The sequence below is a fragment of the Eptesicus fuscus genome, chromosome 2 (genome assembly GCF_027574615.1).
Source record: "Eptesicus fuscus isolate TK198812 chromosome 2, DD_ASM_mEF_20220401, whole genome shotgun sequence".
NCBI classification, from domain to species: Eukaryota; Metazoa; Chordata; class Mammalia; order Chiroptera; family Vespertilionidae; genus Eptesicus; species Eptesicus fuscus.
This window is the reverse complement of record NC_072474.1, coordinates 10,898,338-10,918,278: the sequence shown is the minus strand read 5'-3', so window position 1 is coordinate 10,918,278 and position 19,941 is coordinate 10,898,338.

Sequence of the window (19,941 nt, the reverse complement as noted above, 5' to 3'; positions counted from 1 at the left end):
TCATCACTTGATGTTGGAAATCTTTTTAAATTAATTAACATATATGTGAAGGCATTGGGACAGTTATATTCTACTTGGAGTTCCATGCCTTGTTTAGGCTGCAAAATCGTGCATTATGTTCTCAGATATATAGACTCCTATATATAAGTGTTATAAATAAGTGTACATCATTTCTGATTATTTTTGGTTTTTCACATGATATTTCCATATGGAAAAGGAAACTGAAATAATCAGAACTTCTAGATAAATCAATCAATACCTTTCTCTCTCAATCTCTCATATAAATGAGAGGCATATAAATTTAATGTGTGTGTGTGTGTGTGTGTGTGTGTGTGTGTGTGTGTAAAGTTTCAGTCAGAATCTAATTTGACTCTAATTTACAGTAGTAAAAAAAAATAGCCTAGTGATGAGAAATCTTCAAATAGAGATCCTCAACTTTTTTTTTTTTGCCCTAAAGCCCTAAATTTTACTTGAAAATGCATAAGCACATTATTCATGGTATGGATGACACATTATTCACATTTTTTGGCCATGGAATATCTGTAAATTCAGCAACATTCTACAAAACAAAATTACTTGACATTGTTCTATTCAAGTTCATCTCCATTGTAAAGTTTATAGAGAACTAAGAAATAGCTCTCAAATGGGGGAAAAAGTTTTGGTTTTGATCATTTCGTTTATTAAAGAGTTGTTGCCATATAACCTAAAATCTAAAATTTGGTACATATAAAATTATATTACCACTATAATTAAAGTCTATAATTTGGAAATTGATGCATTTTTATCAGTAGATTAATTTCTAAAGGGAGATATTACTTAATAAGCTCAACAGATTTTTTAAGCAAATCTAAAATCTACTATGCTAAAATCTGATCAGCTGTCAGTAGATGTGCAACTGCCTCATGGTTCTGTAACTTCATTTTATTTTGAAAGATATATGGTATATATCTCTTAATTCTAATTTTCCCACTGTTCACTCTACACAATTCTTTATATGATGATTTTTCATCTATAATTATACTCCATGTGTATATAGTAATCCAACTATAAATATTTTTATATATTTTGAGATCCCAATTTCCTCTTTGTGGAAATACTTGTAAACATAGGTACTTGTAATGAGATGAACTTTTGATAATAATTTTAAACAATAAAATTAATATATTTGTGAATAAAACATTTGCAATGACTGAAAAATCTAAATAAATCTTATATATAATTTTGAACAAAAAGATTACAGATAAAATACGTCACATATGCCTTTTCATATCTATTGAAAAAAAAATCTGCCATTAGATGTTAGAGCATTATTGGTCTTTTAATCTTGTAAATTCTGCTGAAGACACAGGGATGAGCCCTGCAGGCTTGGAAGCCCTAGGGGCCTCTATCCAGACAGCAGGCACAGTGATGGAGTTGTAAAGCACAGAGCAGGGTGTGGGTCCAGGTAGGCAGGGCCTTAGCTCCTCTCACTTCTAGCTTTTAAGTTAAAGGCGTTCACAAACCCTTGTTCTATCTTCTTCCCATAACTTCCCTTCTGGGTGGAGGTCAGCATCATCCCATCCCCTCAGGCTCACTAATTCTTTCTTCTGCTGCCACCACCTTTTGCCACTGGCTTTCATTTCAATTGTTTGGAATCATGCTGATTCTTTTTATGGAGTTTAGTTACTGATGTCCAGATAATATTTAGTGGTCAAAATATAAAGAGCTCTACATTTATGATGCATGCTTGCATCTGCATATATATTTGATAAATATTTAAAAAATTCAAGTAACCAAGAATAAATATATTAAGTGAATTGTAAGACCTCTGCATGAAAAATAATAATTCATTATTGAGAAGATTTTAAAGAATGTCAAAGTGGTTGGAAGAGGCCATACATAATGGAAAGATGCCAAATCTCTACAAATTAATGTTACACACAATAAAAAATTTAGCAGACTTTTTTTTTTTTACTAAAAGTGACAGGATTACTTTAACATCTATGTAGAAATGCAAAAAAAATTAGAATAGTGAAAGCAATAAGACTTAAGCACTTCTATTTATTATAAAATTATTATAATAAAAAGTACAAATTTGACACAAGATTAGAAAAATAAATAAGGGAACAGAATAGAGATTCCATAAAAAAGTATAAACACGTACTTAGTTTTGGTATGAGACAATGTTGACACCAAATCAGAAAATATTATAAACATTTTCTAAACAATAACAAAAAATTTAAAAATTAGCATGTTTTTCCCATTCCATAAGAACATAACTTAAAATATGGTCATTTAAAATAAGATTGTCTAGCACATATTTAAAAAATTTTAATGTTTATTGTTGAAAGTATTATAGATGACCCCATTGTTTATTTTCCCATTGACCCCGTCTACCCAATACCTGCCTCTCCCAAGCCTTCACCACATTATTATCTGGGTCCATAGGCTATGTGTATATGCATATAGGTTCCCTGGTTAATCTCTCCCTACCCACTTCCACTCCAACCTTCCCTTGGAAATTCATCAGTCTGATCCATGCTTCTATGTCTCTGGATCTATTTGGTTCATCAGTTTATTTTGCTCATTATATTCCACATATGAGTGAGATCAAGTGGTACTTATCTTTCTCTGACTGGTTTATTTCACTTAGCATAATACTCTCCAGGTCTATCCATGTTGCTGCAAATAGTAAGAGTTCATTTTTTTCTAAGCCATGCAGTATTCCATGGTGTAAATGTATCACAGCTTTTTTATCAACTCGTCTGCTGATGTGCACCTGAGCTGTTTCCAAACTTTAGCTATTGTAAATTGCTCTGCTATAAGCATACATTCTTTCTGATTGGTGTTTCTGGTTTCATAGGATATATTTCTAGAAGTGGGATCACTGAGTCAAATGGAAGCTCCATTTTTAATTTTTTTTGAGAAAACTTCACACTTATTTCCATAGTGGCAGCACCAGTTTGCATTCTCATCCACAGTACACTAGGGTTCACTTTTCTACATATCCTTGCCAACAATTATTGTTTGTTGATGATAGCCATTCTGAAATGTATGAGGCGATAGCTCATTGTTGTTTTAATTTATATCTCAGATAATTAGTGATTTTGAGCATATTTTCATATGTCTCTCTTGGCCATCTGTATGTCCACTTTGGAAAAATGTCTATTTAGGTCCTTTGCCCATTTTTTAATTGGACTGTTTGTCTTTCTTTTGTTAAGTTGTATGAGTTCTTTATATATTTTAGAAATTAACCCCTTATTAGATGTATCATATATTAGATGTATGTTCTCCCGTACAGTGGGCTCCCTTTTCATTTTGTAGATGGTTTTTTTTTGCTGGGCAGAAACTTTATATTTTGATGTAGTCCCATTTGTTTATTTTCTCCTTAGGAGAGAAATACAGTAGAAACATCAATGATGAGATTAAAAATGGCAGCAGAGTGAGTGGATGCTGCATGGACATGCTCCCAGGAACAAACTGGAATTACAACTAAAATACAGAAAAACTTCTTGAATAATCAATGGAAGACTCACTGGAGAGCACTTTGATACCCGAGGACTAAAAGTGGAGACCACATAGAGACTAGTAGGAGGTGTAGAGGTGCAAAAGGGCTGGCCAGGCCCCACAGATAACAACTAAAGTTCTGGAGAGATATCTTCAGCTGTGGGGGGTTGCCACTGAGAACTCTGGGATCTAATCCCCAAGCTGAGCCCTCTAGCAGAAAGCACCATAACTGAGGAGGATACTCACATAGATCAAGTGATACTTATCTTTCTGAAAAGCAAGGGGGGTTGCTGCCTGCCAGGGAGAGACGGCTGGAAATTTATACCCTCTTAAACAGCCAATGCATAAAATTCCCTGTGAGCCACCCACATTGTGCTCCAGCAAAGGGAGGGCAGAGTGAACTGGAGCTGTGTGAGCAGAAGCCAGGACTAGGGACACAGGGGTTAGAGCTCAGAACACAGACACCACCAGTTTCCTGTGCTGAGTCATTCCCTCACACAGCAGAGGACATCTTTCCCATACAGACATTTGCCTTGCCTGGGGGGAAGACAGTTGCCCTACCCTGGTAGAAAACACCTTGCCCTGAGGCCACTTAAGAGACTAAAAATAACAGTTAGCCTCCAGGTAGAAGCAACTGCCCCACCCTGTTGAAAAAAAACAAAAAAAAACAAAAAAAAACCTCTCACAACACCTTAGGATAATTGCCTGGGGCAATTAAAGAGGAATCCTATCAGTCTGTAGACAGAGGAAGTCTCTAGATGCTTTGAGTCTTTGCCTTATCTAATTAGTCAGAAACAGTGTTTGAAAATGTCCTGCACTAGAGATTGAGAGGCATAAAAGATCTACCTAATACATAATCACAAACCCAAACAGGCAGCAAAAATGAGGAGATAAAGAAACAACCTCAAATGAAAGAACAAGATATTTCTCCAAAAGATGAGATAAATGAAGCAGAGATAAGAAATTTATCTGAAACAGAGTTCAGAGTAATGATGGTAAAGATGATCAACAGCATGAGAAAAGATATAATAACTATGAAAACAGAAATAAAGAATGATATAGCACAAATAAAGAACACACTGGAAGAAAATCACAGCAGATTAGAGGAAGCTGAGGATCAAATCAGCGAATTAGAAGACAGGGTTGAAAAAATCATTCAATCAGAGAACCAAAAAGAAAAAAAAACAATTAAAAAGAAACACAGGAAAACAGCTTAAGGGAGCTGTGGGACAACATAAAACATAACAATATTAGAATAGCAGGTTGCCAGAAGAGGCAGAGAAGGCAAAAGGAATAGAGAACAAGTTTGAAGAAATAATGGTAGAGAGAGAGAGACAACCAAGATGGTGGCATAGGTAAACACCTGAACTTGCTGCCACGCACAACCATATCAAAACTACAACTAAAAGACACAATGAATATCATCCAGAACCACGGAAAGGATGGCTGAGTGGAAATTCTAAAACTAGAAGGAAAGAGAAAAGCACACTGAGTCTGGTAGGAGGTGCTGAGGTATAGAAGTGTGGAGGTACAGAGGCGCATGAGAAAGGGGCTGGCTGCTTCCCTGTGTTGATGGAATGGCTTTGTGTGCTAGGTGTCCTATAGGGCCCAGTGGCTTAGCCTCCCTAATTACCTGAGGTGGGCACTCTTGGTGCACCCCTTTGTGGGCTGTGTGCACAGTCTTGTAGTTAAGCCTTGATTGCTGTTGGTATCACTGGGAGGAATTGACCTCCAGGCCAATTGGTTGTGAGGACCAGTTGTGTCTACAATGGGAGAACTTCTGTGCTGGAGACACCCTTATGGGGCAAGGACTTGCTTCAGTGGGGCTTTGGTGCTCACTGAGTCTGCCCCCTGAGTGTGTCTCTTATAGATGTGAAGAGTTGTAATCTGGATGGTCTCACTCTGACTACTGGGTACACTGGGTCTTGGTTCTCCAAAGAGGTGCAAAGTCAGCCACTGCCTGAGGCCACCCCACAGGAGCTACAAGGAGATCTTCAGATTCCTCCTCTTTGTTTGGAGTTTGGAGGTGCCCAGATGAGGCCCAGCTGTGAAACAATGCAAGCTGCTGTGGATCCTTGGGCCTTCTTTTGGAGGCTCTGGGGCTCTGTGACCCAGCTGCAGTTTGTTAGATTGCAAAAGGCCAGTCCATTCATATGCAAAAGCCACTGTGCAAAGCTTGGGTGGAGTTGTAAATTGGGTGGGGTGGGGTCTCAGGGAATCACCAGGGCAGAGCAAACAGCAATGGCTGACTGTCAACCCTGCCTCAAAGAGTTCCCCAGGTCTGGGTCTCTGTGTCCCACAACACCGTGCAGGAACAATTATTGCTGCAAGCAACTCTGAGAGAAAGCCGCCCTCATGTTCCGGCCCAATGCCAGACAGTCTAGTTTTTATTGCTATGAGAGATACCTGATATTTTGCTGCCCATATTTAACTCTTTTATTCATTTTGAGTTTATTTTTCTGTATGGTGTAAGTTGGTGGTCTAGTTTCATTTTTTTACATGTATCTGTCCAATTTTCCCAGCATCATTTATTGAAGAGACTGTCTTGACTTTATTGTTGGTTCTTGCCTCCTTTGTCAAATATTAATTGAGCATAATGACCTGGGTCAATTTCTGTGCTCTCTGTTCTGTTACATTGATCTATATGCCTGTTCTTATGCCAGTACCAGGCTGTTTTGATTACGGTGCCTTTGTAGTATAACTTGATATCTGATATCGTTATTCCTCCCAGTCTGTTCTTCTTTCTCAAGATTGATGCAGCTATGCAGGGTCTTTTAAGGTTCCATATACATTTTTTGAGTATTTGCTCTAGTTCTTTGAAGTATGCCATTGGTATTTTAATATGATTGCATTGAATCTATAGATTGCTTTGAGCAGTATGGACATTTTAATGATGTTGATTCTATCAATCCATGAACTGTTTATTCTTCCACTTATTCATCTTTTCCTCTATCTATTTTTTCAACATTCTGTAGTTTTCCTAGTATAATTCTTTTACCTCCTTGGTTAAATTTATTCCTAAGTATCTTAATTTTTTGTTGCAGTGGTAAATTGGATTGTTTTCTTAGTTTCTCTTTCTCATAGCTCATTATTGGTGAATAAAAATGCCATTGATTTCTGGGTGTTCATTTTGTATCCTGCTACACTGCTGAATTGAATTATTAAATCTAGTATTTTTTTTCATGTAGTCTTTAGGGTTTTCTACAAACAATATGTCATCTGCCAATAATGACAGTTTTAATCACTGTGGCTAGGACTATGTTGAAGAAGAGTGGTGAAAGAAGACATCCCTGTCTCGCCCCTGTTCTTAGAGGAAATGGTTTTAGTTTTTGCCCATTGAGTATGACGTTGCCAGTAGGTTTGTCATATATGGCGTTTATATGTTTTGTGGTATGAACCCTTTATTCCTAATTTTCTGAGATTTTTTTCCCCCAAAACTGGTTGTTCAATTTGTAGAATGCTTTTTCTTCCTCAATTGATATGACCTTGTGATTTTTGTCCTGCAACCTTTTATGTGATGTATCACATTTATTGATTTGTGAATGCCAGGAATAAATCCCACTTGGGCATGGTGTAATCTTTTTAATGTATTGCTGGATTTGATTTACTAATATTTTGTTGGGGATTTTAGCACCTGTGGTCATCAGGGATATTGGCCTATAATTCTCTTTATTTATAGTGTCTTTATCTGATTTTGGAATTAGGTTAATGCTAGCCTTGTAAAAAGAGCTTAGAAGTATTCCTTTTTCTTGGATTTTTTGGAATTGTTTGAGGTGGGTAGGTGTTCATTCTTCTTTAACATTTGGCAAAACTCCCCTGTGAAGCCATCCAGACCAAAGCTTTTGTTTGCTGGGAGATTTTATTATTAATGCTTCAATTTCATCAGTAGTTATCAGCCTATTCAGATTTTCTAATTCTTCCTAATTGAGTTTGGAAGATTGTATTTTTTAGGAATATGTCCATTTCGTCCAGGTTGTATGGCTTATTATTCATAGTATTCCTTTATGATCCTTTGTATTTCTGTAGGGTCACTTGTTATTTTACCTCTTTCATTTCTGATTTTGTTTATCTGGGATCTCTCTCTTCGTTTCTTGATGAGTCTGGCTAAAGTCTCATCAGTCTTGTTTATTTTTTCAAAGTATCATATTTTGGTTTTATTGATCTTTTGTATGATTATTTTTTTAAGTCTCTATGTCACTTATTTCCATTCTGACCTTTATTATTTCCTTTCTTCTACTTACACTGGGCTTTTCTTGTTGTTCTCATTTTAATTCTTTAAGTTGTTGGATTAGGTACTTTATTAGGAACTTTTCTTGTTTTTTGAGGTAGGCCTCTAGTGCTATGAGCTTCCCTCTCAGGACTATTTTTATTGTGTCCCACAGATTTTGGGTTATTGTGTGTTCATTTTCTTTTGTTTCCAATAAGTTTTTTATTTGTTCCTTGATCTCTTTGGTAACCTGTTCATTAATTACATGCTTTTTATCCTCCATGTATTTGAATGTTTTTGAGTGTTTTCATTGCAGTTGATTTCTAATTTCATGCCATTGTGATCAGAGAAGATGCTTGATATGATTCCATTTTTTTTGAACTTGTAGAGACTTAGTTTGTGTGCTAACATGTGGTCTGTTTTTGAAAATGTCCCATATGCAGTTATGAAGAATGTGTATTCTGTAGCTTTGGGGTGAACTGTTCTGTTAATGTCAATTAATTTCATCTGATCTAGTGTGTTGTTTAGGATCACTGTTTCCTAGTTAATTTTTTTGTCCAGAAGATATATCCAGCAATGCCAGTTTGGTGTACAAGTCCCCTACTATGATTGTATTGCAGTCCATCTCTCACTTAAAATCCTTCAGATTATTTATATATATATATATATATATGATTTTTGTATTGGGTGCATATATGTTTACCAGAGTTATAGTCTCTTGTTGGATCAATCCATTTATTATTATGAAGTGATGTTTATTGTCTTATTTTGAAGTCTATTTTGTCAGATATGAGTATTGCTACGACAGCTTTTTTTTTTTTTTAATATATATCCAGTTTCCTGGAAATTTTCTTTTCCATCCCTTCACTTTCATTCTGTGTGAGTCTTTTGTTCTGAGGTGTTTTTTGTTTTTGTCTTTTTATAAACAGCATATATATGGGTCATGTTTCCTTATCCATTCAGCTACCCTATGTCTTATGGTTGGAGCATTTAAGCCATTTATATTTAAGTTTATTATTGATAGAAACTTGTTTGTTGCCATTCTTATTCTTTATGCCTGTGTTCTTCTCTTTCTCTTTATTTCTTCTTCTTACAACAGTCTCTTGTGGTTATAAACTCTTGTAGCCTTTTTTTTTTTTTTTTTTTGTCTGCAAAGCTTTTAATTTCACCTTTGATTTTTAATGATATCTTTGCTGGATAGAATAGTCTTGCCTTCAGTCTTTTTGTTTTCATTACTTTGTGTACTTCATGTCACTCCCATGTTCTGGCCTGAAGTGTTTCTATTGAAAAATCAGGTGACATTCTAATGGGAACTCCTTTGTAGGTAACTTACTGGCTCTTTCATTTAACCTTAAAGATTATGTTTTTGTCTTTAAAGTTTGCCAATTTAATTATGATGTGACTAGGTGTGCATCTTTTGGGGTTCATCTTGACGGGGACTCTGTTTTTTCTGAACTTGAGTGACTTTTTCCTTCACTGGGTTAGGGAAATTTTATGCCATTATTTCCAAACAAGTTCTCTATACCTTGCTTAGATTCTTTTCCTTCTGGTATTCCTATCATACAAATCTTTTTATGTTTCATGTTGTTGCAAAGCTCCCTTAAAACTCTCCTCTTGCTTTTAAATTTATTTTTCCATTTGCTGTTCTGAATGGGTGTTTTTTTTTTTGTTTTTTTTCTATCTTGTCTTCTAATTTGCTGAGTAGGTCCTTAGCTTTTTCTAGTCTACTGTTGAAACATTACAGGTATTCCTTATTTCAGCTATATTACTCCTCATTTCCAATTGATACTTATTTATTGTTTCAACCTGTCTTTTCATGTTGGTTTAGCTTTCATTAATTCTCTTAAAACTATCATTAACTTGCTTGTAGTTCTCACTGAGTTGTTTGAGTATTCGTATTACCATTACTGTGAATTCTTTATTTGACAAATTCCTTGCTTCCAAATCATTTAGTTCATTTTTCTGTGATTCCTCCTTTTCTTTCATTTAAGAGTTGTTTTTTTGTTTCCTCATTTTTGCTGTCCCTTTGTACTTGCTTCTATGTATTGGATTGAACTGCTATGACTCCCCAAATTTGTGGGGTGGTCTTATGTAGTAGGTAAAAGGACTGCTAAAGGGACTACTTCTAATTTGTGACCCAGTGTGGCAGTCTCTTAGAACTCCTGAGCTGGATGCTTTAGGAATGCCCCTTACTTGAGTTATTTGGGTTCTTCTGTTGTAGTTGTGCCTTGAATATTATTGTCCTGTTTATAAATGGAATCGTCTCTCAGAATGGCTGACTATGTGACTCACCCACTACCATGTTGTGTTAGATGTTTTGGAGGTGCTGACAGAATGAAATACAATACAGCACAACAAAGTGCAAAACAAAAGAAACAAAGCAAATACATACACAAGACTTCTGCAACAACAACAAAAGCAACCACCAGAAAAGAGAATAGAGAGCAAGAATCCTATCTAATAAAGAGAGAATATGCTAATTGACTGCCATGCCCTCACAAGATGGCAGCGCCCACAGCCACAAGATAGCAATGTCCAGTCCCCTCAGCCCCGCCTCATCCAGCCAGAGTCCCCCAGTCCCGCCTCATCCAGCCGGAGTCCCCCAGTCTCCACATCCCCATAGGGGAAGGCAGTTGGGGGCAAACAGACTGGCAGGGGAGGGCATTTGGAGGCAATTGGGCCTGCAGGGGCGGGCAGTTGGGGTCAATCATGCCAGCAGGGGAGCAGTTAGGCATCAATCAAGCCAACAGGAGAGCAGTTAGGGGGCTATCAGGCTGGCAGGCAGAGTGGTTAGGGGCAATCAGGCATGCAGGCAGGTGAGTGGTTAGGAGCCAGCAGTCCCGGATTGTGAGAGGGATGTCTGAGGGGTCTCAGATTGGAGAGGGTGCAGGTTGGGCTGAGGGACACTCCCCCAGCACAAATTTCATGCACCAGGCCTCTAATGATAAAAGAAAAGAAAAAAAAGCAAAAATTTGAGGAGAAAAAAAAACACACTAATAAAAATTTTAAAAAAGAGGGGAGCAGTGAGAAAAAAGAGGAATATGTAGGTGCAGATCTGAAATAAAGAAAATAAGAATACAGAATTAAGGGTATAGAGGATGGAAAACACTTTAACATAACACAGAAAAAAATGAAGAGAAAAAAGAACAAATTGAAAAGGAAAATAGAGAGGAAAGCATATAGACCCAAAAGAAGAAAATGAAAAAAGATGAGAAAGCAGGATAAAAGGAAAACAGACTAAAAAAAGAGATTGAGTAGAAAAAGAGAAGAAAAAAAATGTATATATGAATGAAACAGTAGACTAGAATAATAAATCAATAAGGCAGATAGATAAAGAAAATAAATAAATAAAGGAAAGGAAGAAAAAATTAAAAAGGAAAATAAAAGAAACTGGAGAAGAAAAGAGAAAAAGAAAAAAGTGAAGTGGTGTTTGTTTCAGCAGAGTTTAATACCCCACGGGAGCTCCCTTTGGATCCTATTCTTCTGATGACTGGGGCTGATTATTCTGTCTGCATATACTGGGCTTTCCATGAGCTGCTTAGGTGCTGACCACTGTCAGAAACTCTCTTTTAGCTTTCATTAACCTGCTTGAAGCTCCAAATAATCTACAGTTTGTGTCTGTCTCTGTAGGTCTTGGCTGTAAACAGGAGGGGTCAATATGCCTCCAAAGCAGGTTTCCTAGCAGCATCTCCCCAGGCTGGGTCAGCAAACTTTCCCTGGTTCCCTAGGCTCCCTCTCTGCCCACCTTTGCCTGCTAGCCAGCTGTCAATCTTAATTATTCAAAAGTGTTTCTGAAAGGGCTTTAGGCAGGGTAGGTGCTGTTCAGATTTTAGGCATTGTGGTTGGTGTGTTTCCCTGTCCCAGAGCTACTCCTCTGCAAGTGGCCCAAAGTATTACTCTTCCTTCGGCTGGGCAAAGATCCTTGTGTGCAGTACAGTGGGACTGGCTGGAAACTTGGAGTTTCTATCAACTCTCTTATGCAGAGAAAATACCAGTCTGGTTCCTGGGATAGTGGGCCGAAGGCCCCTCACCCAACCCAGTCACTGATGCTCCCAGGGACAGTTAAAACGCCCAGGCTTGGCCTCTGCTTTTGTTTCCTCTGAAAAGTGCAAAATGCATGGTGTGGCAGGCAGGGTTCCTGTGAGTGGAACAGGTTGTATCACATAGGGCTGTTGTTTTTTCCTTTTCCTGCCCTGTGGCCACTGGGAGTGGCTAGCTCCTCTCAGGAAAAATGGCCATTTCAATGTATGGGTGTTCGACCAAATGCAGGACTCCTGCTGCTGTTTTTCCACCTCTCCCTGCAATGCTTCCCACTCCAGCCGCTCCTTAGGAACTCAAGTCCACTCCTCTGTCCCAGCACCGAAGCCTTGGGTGAATAGCTGCAAATGAAAACTCCTGTGCTATGGGTTTAAAACACACACACACACACACACACACACACACACACACACACACAAACAAAAAACACAAAACAAAACAAAATCCATAAAACTGGCTTTCTCTCCAACCAGCTCTGTTCTACGGGCTCCAGCAACCCAACTGCCTTTCATGGCTGGATGTTACAGGGGCTCTGGTGCTCCAGGCTGTGGAGCCCGGCCTGGGTTCAGGGCCTGTATCTTCTGAGGCCCGCTAATCTGAGAGCTCCCTCCTGACTCTCCGCCTGCCACCAGTGGAAGCTGGGTCAGCCCCTCTCGCAACCTTGCCTTTCCTACTGATCTCCAGGTGTTTTCTGTCCTTCCTTGATAGAAGTCTCCTCCTCACGATTGCTTGGCTGGCCTGGTCCTCCCTCTGTGGGGTGATTGCTGGCCCGCTCCATACAGCCACCACAGCATTGCTGGCTAGTAGCCTGGGCCTTCCTCTGTGGGGCGATTGATGGTGGGCCCCAGATCGATCACCCTGCAGAAGGAGGCCCTGCCCACCCGCTGCAGCACCACCAGCTGGGTAGCCTGGGCCTCCCTCTTTTTTTTTTTTTAAGTAAGAGTAATGTTTACTAAGTGGTACAGAACTGAGTACTATGAAGGGTTTACCAGGATGGAAATGCACCGCACCCCGCCCCTGCCACCCCCAGCACCCAGAGTCTACAGTACTTAGAAGTTACATGCAACAGCCTTACTATTGAATATCTGTTCGTATCAAACAAACCATAGCATATTTATACTGTATCACATCGAGTGGTTATAGAAATCCATTTATATATTGCTTGTATAAAATTTTTTTTTGTAAAAAAAATTAAAAAAAGAAAGTATAAAAAACATGTGCAGTTGAAAGCCCTGCCAGAACAGCCAGTCTGTAACCATTCAGTGAGTATGTGCTTTGGAAGAGCACGTGTACCTCATGCCCACAGCAACTCCAGCAGGGCCGGCGAGGGTGCGCCCCGGCTGCCACTCCGGGCAGGACTGAGCTGGACCACGGTGGGTGGGCACAGCAGGGCCTGGCACTGTGCCCTTCTCCAGCCTGGCATCAGGATCAGGGTCAGGGACAGGGCTGGGGGCAGGCAGATTGTAGTTTCACTCTGAGTTCCATACTCAGCCTAATTTTGATTGCAACTCATGCCTAAGATAGTAGTAATTGACCAGAAATGATACCCTGCCATCCCTTATGAAGCAGAAATGTCTATCACATACCAGGTAAAGAAGTAATATGTAAAATTCTAGAGTTTTAATAGGTCTGATATTCAGGGTAATAAGTTTGATACCATATTTACAAAAGCATGGAGAAGGAGAGAGGGGAGAAGAAAAAAAAAGAAAGAAGAGGGTCAAATTTTTCTGGGAACAAATCATTAAAAAAACTTGTAGACAACTTCTATAGGAAGTAGGGACATATATAAGTTTTCTACTTGATAAACAAATTGGCTAGATAAAGAATGGAAGTCAATTTCTCATAAAGAAATCTGTGTACTAGAACACAGCTGATTGATGTCTGTGTACCCTTTCCAGCTATTTATTTTTTGTCCAGGAAATGACTCTATAATATAAATTTCAATCTAGAATCCCTAACTATATTTAAGTTTACTAGAATCTGTAAGTAATTATTTATCAACTCTATCTACCTAAATATAAGTAGAATGACAAGGTATCCTAGGAAATTTATTTCATCTGTAAAGTATATCCAAATAAAATTCCCAATATTTGACATTATGTCCCCTTGCAGCAATTTTGTACCATTTTTCTAAATCATCCTAAGTTTAACTCATATATAAAATCCTAATATGCAAAGTGTCCCCTTGGGAGTTCAACCAACTGGGAGTTCAACAGCTTGCTATGATGTGTGTTGACCACCAGGGGGTGGCATGGAATGAAGGGAGGCCCCAGCCAGCAGCCAGCAGCTGCTAGCCGATATCTACTAGGGACCCTACCCATGCACAAATTTTGTGCATTGGGCCTCTAGTTTTTTATAGAATTCCACACTTATCTGAACAAATTCTTTTTATTTCCCAGATAAAGTGGTATAAAAGGTTCATATATTTTCCTATTAAAGATAGTAGTTGGCTCTTCTGTGTCTCAGAAAGGATGTCCTAGAACTGTCTAATCTTGGCAATGTTGCAAATCAGCAGCTATAAAAACACATCACAGCAGTAATTTTTAAAAGAAAAGCAGTGACATATTATCTGGCCCTGTATACTTCAATATGGCTAAAATTTCTCTCATTAAATGTGGCATATCAGGTTAAAAATAGAAATAGCCTAATATAATAATTTTGCAGGTCATAATTTACACTATTGTTTCAGAAGAGAGCTATATATATAACTATATATACTATATAAAATGTATATAAAATATAAAATATATACACTATATAATAATATAATATATAATATATGATGTATGATGTATAACATATAACACATAATATATAATAGCCTATATAATAAAAGGCTAATATGCAAATTGTCCCCTTGGGAGTTCGACTTACCAGGAGTTCGACTGCTCACTATGACATGTGCTGACCACCAGGGGATGGTGTGGAGTAAAGGGAGGGCCCTGCTGGCAGCCAACAGCCAAGGGAAGGAAGGCCCAGATTGGCCCTGATCACCAGCCAGGCCTAGGGACCCTACCCGTGCACAAATTTTGTGTACTGGGCCTCTAGTCTATATGTATGAAAGCCTAAGTGACCGTCCAACCATCCGACTGGTAGCTATGACATGCACTGACCACCAGAGGGCAGATGCTCAATGCAGGAGCTGCCAAGCTGCGGTGATTTGGCAGCTGCAGTTCTCAGGTGACACACCTGGAACCAGAGAGGAGGGAGCTTGATTCTGGGGTGTGTCACCTGAGATCCACCCTCTCACAATCTGGGACCCCTTGGGGGATTTGGAGAGCCAGTTTTGGCCCGATTCCTGCAGGCCAGGCCAAGAGACCCTACCAGTTCACAAATCTATGCACCAGGCCTCTAGTATAATATATAATATACTAGTGGCCTGGTGCACAAAATGAAATATTTTAATATTGCAATTGGCCCCTTCTCTATAATAAAAGTGTCAGAGATGAAAGGAAATTAGTAAAATGTATATGAACGCAGGCAGCTTCACGTCCCAGGTCGGGGACACAGGCAGGCAGTGTCACGTCCCTAGCCAGGGATGCACGCAGGCAGCGTGACATCCATGCTGGGCAGGGATGCACACAGGCAGCATCACGGTAGTGCTGGGCAGGCCTGTGCATGCCTCTGCCGAGGGCCGTCTCTGCCAGGGGCTGCCCCCAGGCCTGGCAGCCTCCGGGCCAGGCCGGGTGGCCTCTGGGCCGGGCGGCCTCTGGGCCGGGCAGCACGGCAAGCCTGTGCACACCTCCGCCAGTGGCTGCACCCACCAGGGGCCATCCAGGGCCGGTCTGTGCGAAGGTCCTCCTGGTCATGGCAGTCCCCGCCCACCAACTGCTGCTGTGCATGCCTCCCGCTGAGTGGTTGTGACGTTACAGCATTCTGGCTAATTTGCATATTCATCTATTATTATATCCTATATAATAAAGAGGTAATATGCAAATTGACCCTCATGCCCTCACAAGATGGCTGCCTACGACCAGGCTGACAGGGGGGTTAGTGAAGGATGACCAAACAACTGAATAAGCAGGCTGCGAGGGGCGACCAGGTTGGCAGGGACGTTAGTGAGGGACGACCAAATGACTGAACAAGCAGGCTGCATGGGGCGACAGGCTGGCAGAGGGGTTAGTGAGGATGACCAAATGACTGAATAAGCTGGCTGCATGGGGAGACCAGGCTGGCAGGGGGGTTAGTGAGGATGACCAAATGACTGAACAAGCTGGCTGCATGGGGTGACCAGGCTGGCAGAGGGGTTAGTGAGGGATGACCAAATGACTGAGCAGCAGGCTGTGTGGGGTGACCAGGTCGGCAGGGGGTTTAGTGAGGATGACCAAATGACTGAACAAGCTGGCTGCATGGGGTGACCAGGCTGGCAGAGGGGTTAGTGAGGGATGACCAAATGACTGAGCAGCAGGCTGTGTGGGGTGACCAGGTCGGCAGGGGGTTTAGTGAGGATGACCAAATGACTGAACAAGCTGGCTGCATGGGGTGACCAGGCTGGCAGGGGGGCAGATGGGGGCTACCAGGCCGTCAGGGGGGGGCAGTTAGGGGCAACCAGGCAAGCAGGTGAGTGATTAGGAGCCAGCACTCCAGGATTGTGAGAGGGATGTCCGACTTGCACTTTAGGCCCATCCCCAGGATCGGGCCTAAACCGGCAGTCAGACATCCCCCAAGGGGTCCTGGATTGGAGAGGGTGTAGGTTGGCTGAGGGGATGACCCCGTGCACGAATTTCATGCACGAGGCCTCTAGTAGGATAATACGTACTAGGTAGTACGTAATAGGTAATAGGTAATATATTTCTGTCCATTTGCAAAAGGCATTTTGGCCATGGAAGCCTTGTCACAAGAATCATGCTAAAGGACAGAAAAAAATGCTGTCTTTTTTTATTTGGTGAAAGAAATCACATTTTGTCAATCACCCTTTACTGTTCAGTAATGTAGACCGTCTTTCAATGCACACATTGCTCAGGTTAAATGTCCATGAGCTTTCATTAAATTATTGCACTAAATAATGTTTTAAATGTTCTCTAGATGACTTCTAAGAGTATATTTCCTGCTCAATATAACATGCTATATGCATAAAATATCTGTGTGATAATAATGGCATGTAATAGCAAGTAGCATATGCAATCTAGTATATATCAAAATGCAGAGTAAAAGTAAGTTTGCAGTTATATGTGAAAAACAGAATTTATCCTTTTTTTAATATTTTTTTATTGATTTCAGAGAGGAATGGAGAGGGAGAGTGAGATAGAAACATTGATAATGAGAGAGAATAATTGATCAGCTGCCTCCTGAATGCACCACTCCTGGGGATTGAGTTCCCAACCCAGTCATGTGCCTGACTGGGAATTGAACCATGACCTCCTAGTTCATATGTCAATGCTCAACCACTGAACCACACTGAACAGGCAACATAATTTATTCTTGTATTATTATTTGTTAGTTATTATGTTATTTTCCATACAAACAATTATAAACTTACTTTTGCCACACCCTGTATAATGAGTAGATGTAACAAATGAGTAGATGCATAGTTTATCAGTACTTGTTTTGATAAAAAAAAATACTAGGAAATGAATGAATCTGATGTATTTAACAAGGTAGCATTTTTAATGGAAAACATAAGAACATAAACAAATTGTGTTGTGAAACCTGAGGAGGGAAATAAAAAAAGAGAGACACCTACTAAGAAGGGCTCCTAGTGACTAACGAGGCTCAAAAAAGTAAGCAGAGCGCTGGCCAATATGGCTCAGTTGGTTGGAGCATCATGCTGTGGAACAAAATGTTATGAGATCGATTCCTGTTCTGGGCATGTACCTAAGTTGGGGGTTTGATCTCCGGTCAGAGCACATACAGAAGCCAACAGATTGTTTTTCTCTCTAACATCGATGTTTCTCTCTCTCTTTCTCCTTTCCCCTCTCTCTAAAATCAATAAACATTTCCGTGGGTGAGGATTAAAAACAATAAGTAAACAAAAAATCAAAACAGAAGCAATAGCTCAAAAGTTAGAATGGAAATCAGAATGAGGAGAAATCATAAAGCTACAAAAATAAGATTGTATTGAGGGAGAAATTTTTCACTTAAAAGATTAATTCAAATGTAGTATGAATGAAAAAGTGTGTGTAGGATTTAGAAGCAAGGTAGTATTGTGAATCTTGAGAGCAGATTTAGTGGAATGTTTGCAAACATATGGCAGTGCATTAAGAAGACAGTAAGAATAAAATAAATAATGCAGATAATGTGAACAACCACACAAGCATTTCATTATGTCTGGCTGAATTTAGGAATGCTGGAATGCAAATCAGGTAAAGCATTGATTTTCAACAAGTGTGCTGCAAGAATTTTTAAAATGCAATATGGCAGTTTAGTCAGGGGCCCTGACCTCTAGATTTTCCCTTAGATTGTCAAATAAAAAATTGACAACAGCCAACACAACAATAGCTGTCTGGCGTGAATGAATCAAAATTATACCTTTTTTTTTTTGTCAAATCTGCCAAAAAAATTATTTTTTGGTGTGCCTCACAATTTCAGTAATTAGTTTATGTGTACCATGAGATGAAAAAAAAAAAACGTTGAAAAATGCTGAGGTAATGTAATCAGGCAAGGAGAGGGTCAAATGTAGATTAGCAACCCCAAAAAGAATGGGAGTGTGTTAGAGAAACTTGAATACTAAACATGGAACTGCATTCATTTAGAGTGCTTTAAATGCTGGTGACTATGCAATTTTATGAGAAGCTGCAAAGCATAGTGGGTAAGAGTAAGGGCACTGAAGCCAGACAGCCAAGGTTAACCATCCCATATGGCCACCAACAGCCTGGCGACTTCAAACAAGTTACTTAGCCTTCTTGTGTAGCAATTTTTTTTTTCTTTCTGTGAAATGAAGTTGAAAATAATATCACTAAATTTATTTGTATTTCTGTGGGATTTGTTGAAAGTTTATATGTAGGCATTGTCAATAAAGAGGTGATTGATACTCTTATCACAATAAGCATATGACAAAAAAAAAAAACAACACAGAAAACCTAAACCTCAATTGTGGGATGAAGCACAGATAAACAAATGCTCACTTACTGAGAATAAGAAAATTGACAAAATTGGGACTTGAATGAGGGAAAATTTAATGTTCAGCCATTGAGCTTTTAAGCTAAAGTTTCTTATATTAAACCTCTAATTGGAAAGATGAGTTCCAGAATGTGAAATAGGTTTGAAATATATATAGGGATTTTAGTGGACTAATTGCAAAAAGCCAGAAAACTCTTTATAACATATTCTCAGGATCATAAGGGGTAAGACTAACATTTATCAAGCTCTTGATGTACGCTAGTCATTGTTGAAAGCACTCTATGTACTTTCTCTCATTTAATTCTCACTGACATCATGGGAATTATTTTTTTTTAATTATATGGAAATTTAGATTAAATCAGGAAAATATTGACAGTGATAATGTAATAAATATTATACTCTTTCAGAAATCAGTCATTGGATGTGAGCTGGCCAGGAAAGGAGTGAATATGATAATATAAAAATTTATATTAATAAGATTTGAATTCAGATAGATATTTGTCTAATTTCAAAGACTGTATTATTGTATGTTGTGTTGTGAACATGTTAATATAACTGCAGGTAGCCTCGATTAACTAGAAAGGAGAACAGATCTAAAAAAAGAGAGCAAGTGATAAGGAAGAAGATAAATAAGGGATAAACAGGAGCATTATTTTATTGACCCCTCAAAAATAATTAATTTACATATATAAAGTCATATGTAGAGATGTTAAAGTACCAGTTATGAGAAATTAAAATAAGGCTTGCATATTTTCTGGTTTGTTTTTCTTCATTTTCATTAAATGTTAATAAATTATGTACAGTTTATATGCTTATCTCAAAATTCCTTCTACCTTTTCTCACTGGAAGGAAATAGTGGGAAATGTTTACGGGCTTAAACCTCCCCGTACAGGCATAGGATAGTGTAGGGATCTTGGCTTTCTAAGAAGTCCACTCAAACCGTGCCTGGAACTTTGTAGAGGGTGCTTTCCAAGTGCTTGTGTATGTGTCCCTATGAGTGGGCCTTGATAATTGCCATTATTTCAGCTTTATCCTGAGCCCAGTTGCAGCTTGTAGCAGAAGCTAGTGTCAATTCTTCACTGGGTACCTCAGAGCTGCCAGACTCTGCTGGGCTTTGCAGGCCACCTGGTTTCCTGCACTCCTTTCTCTGT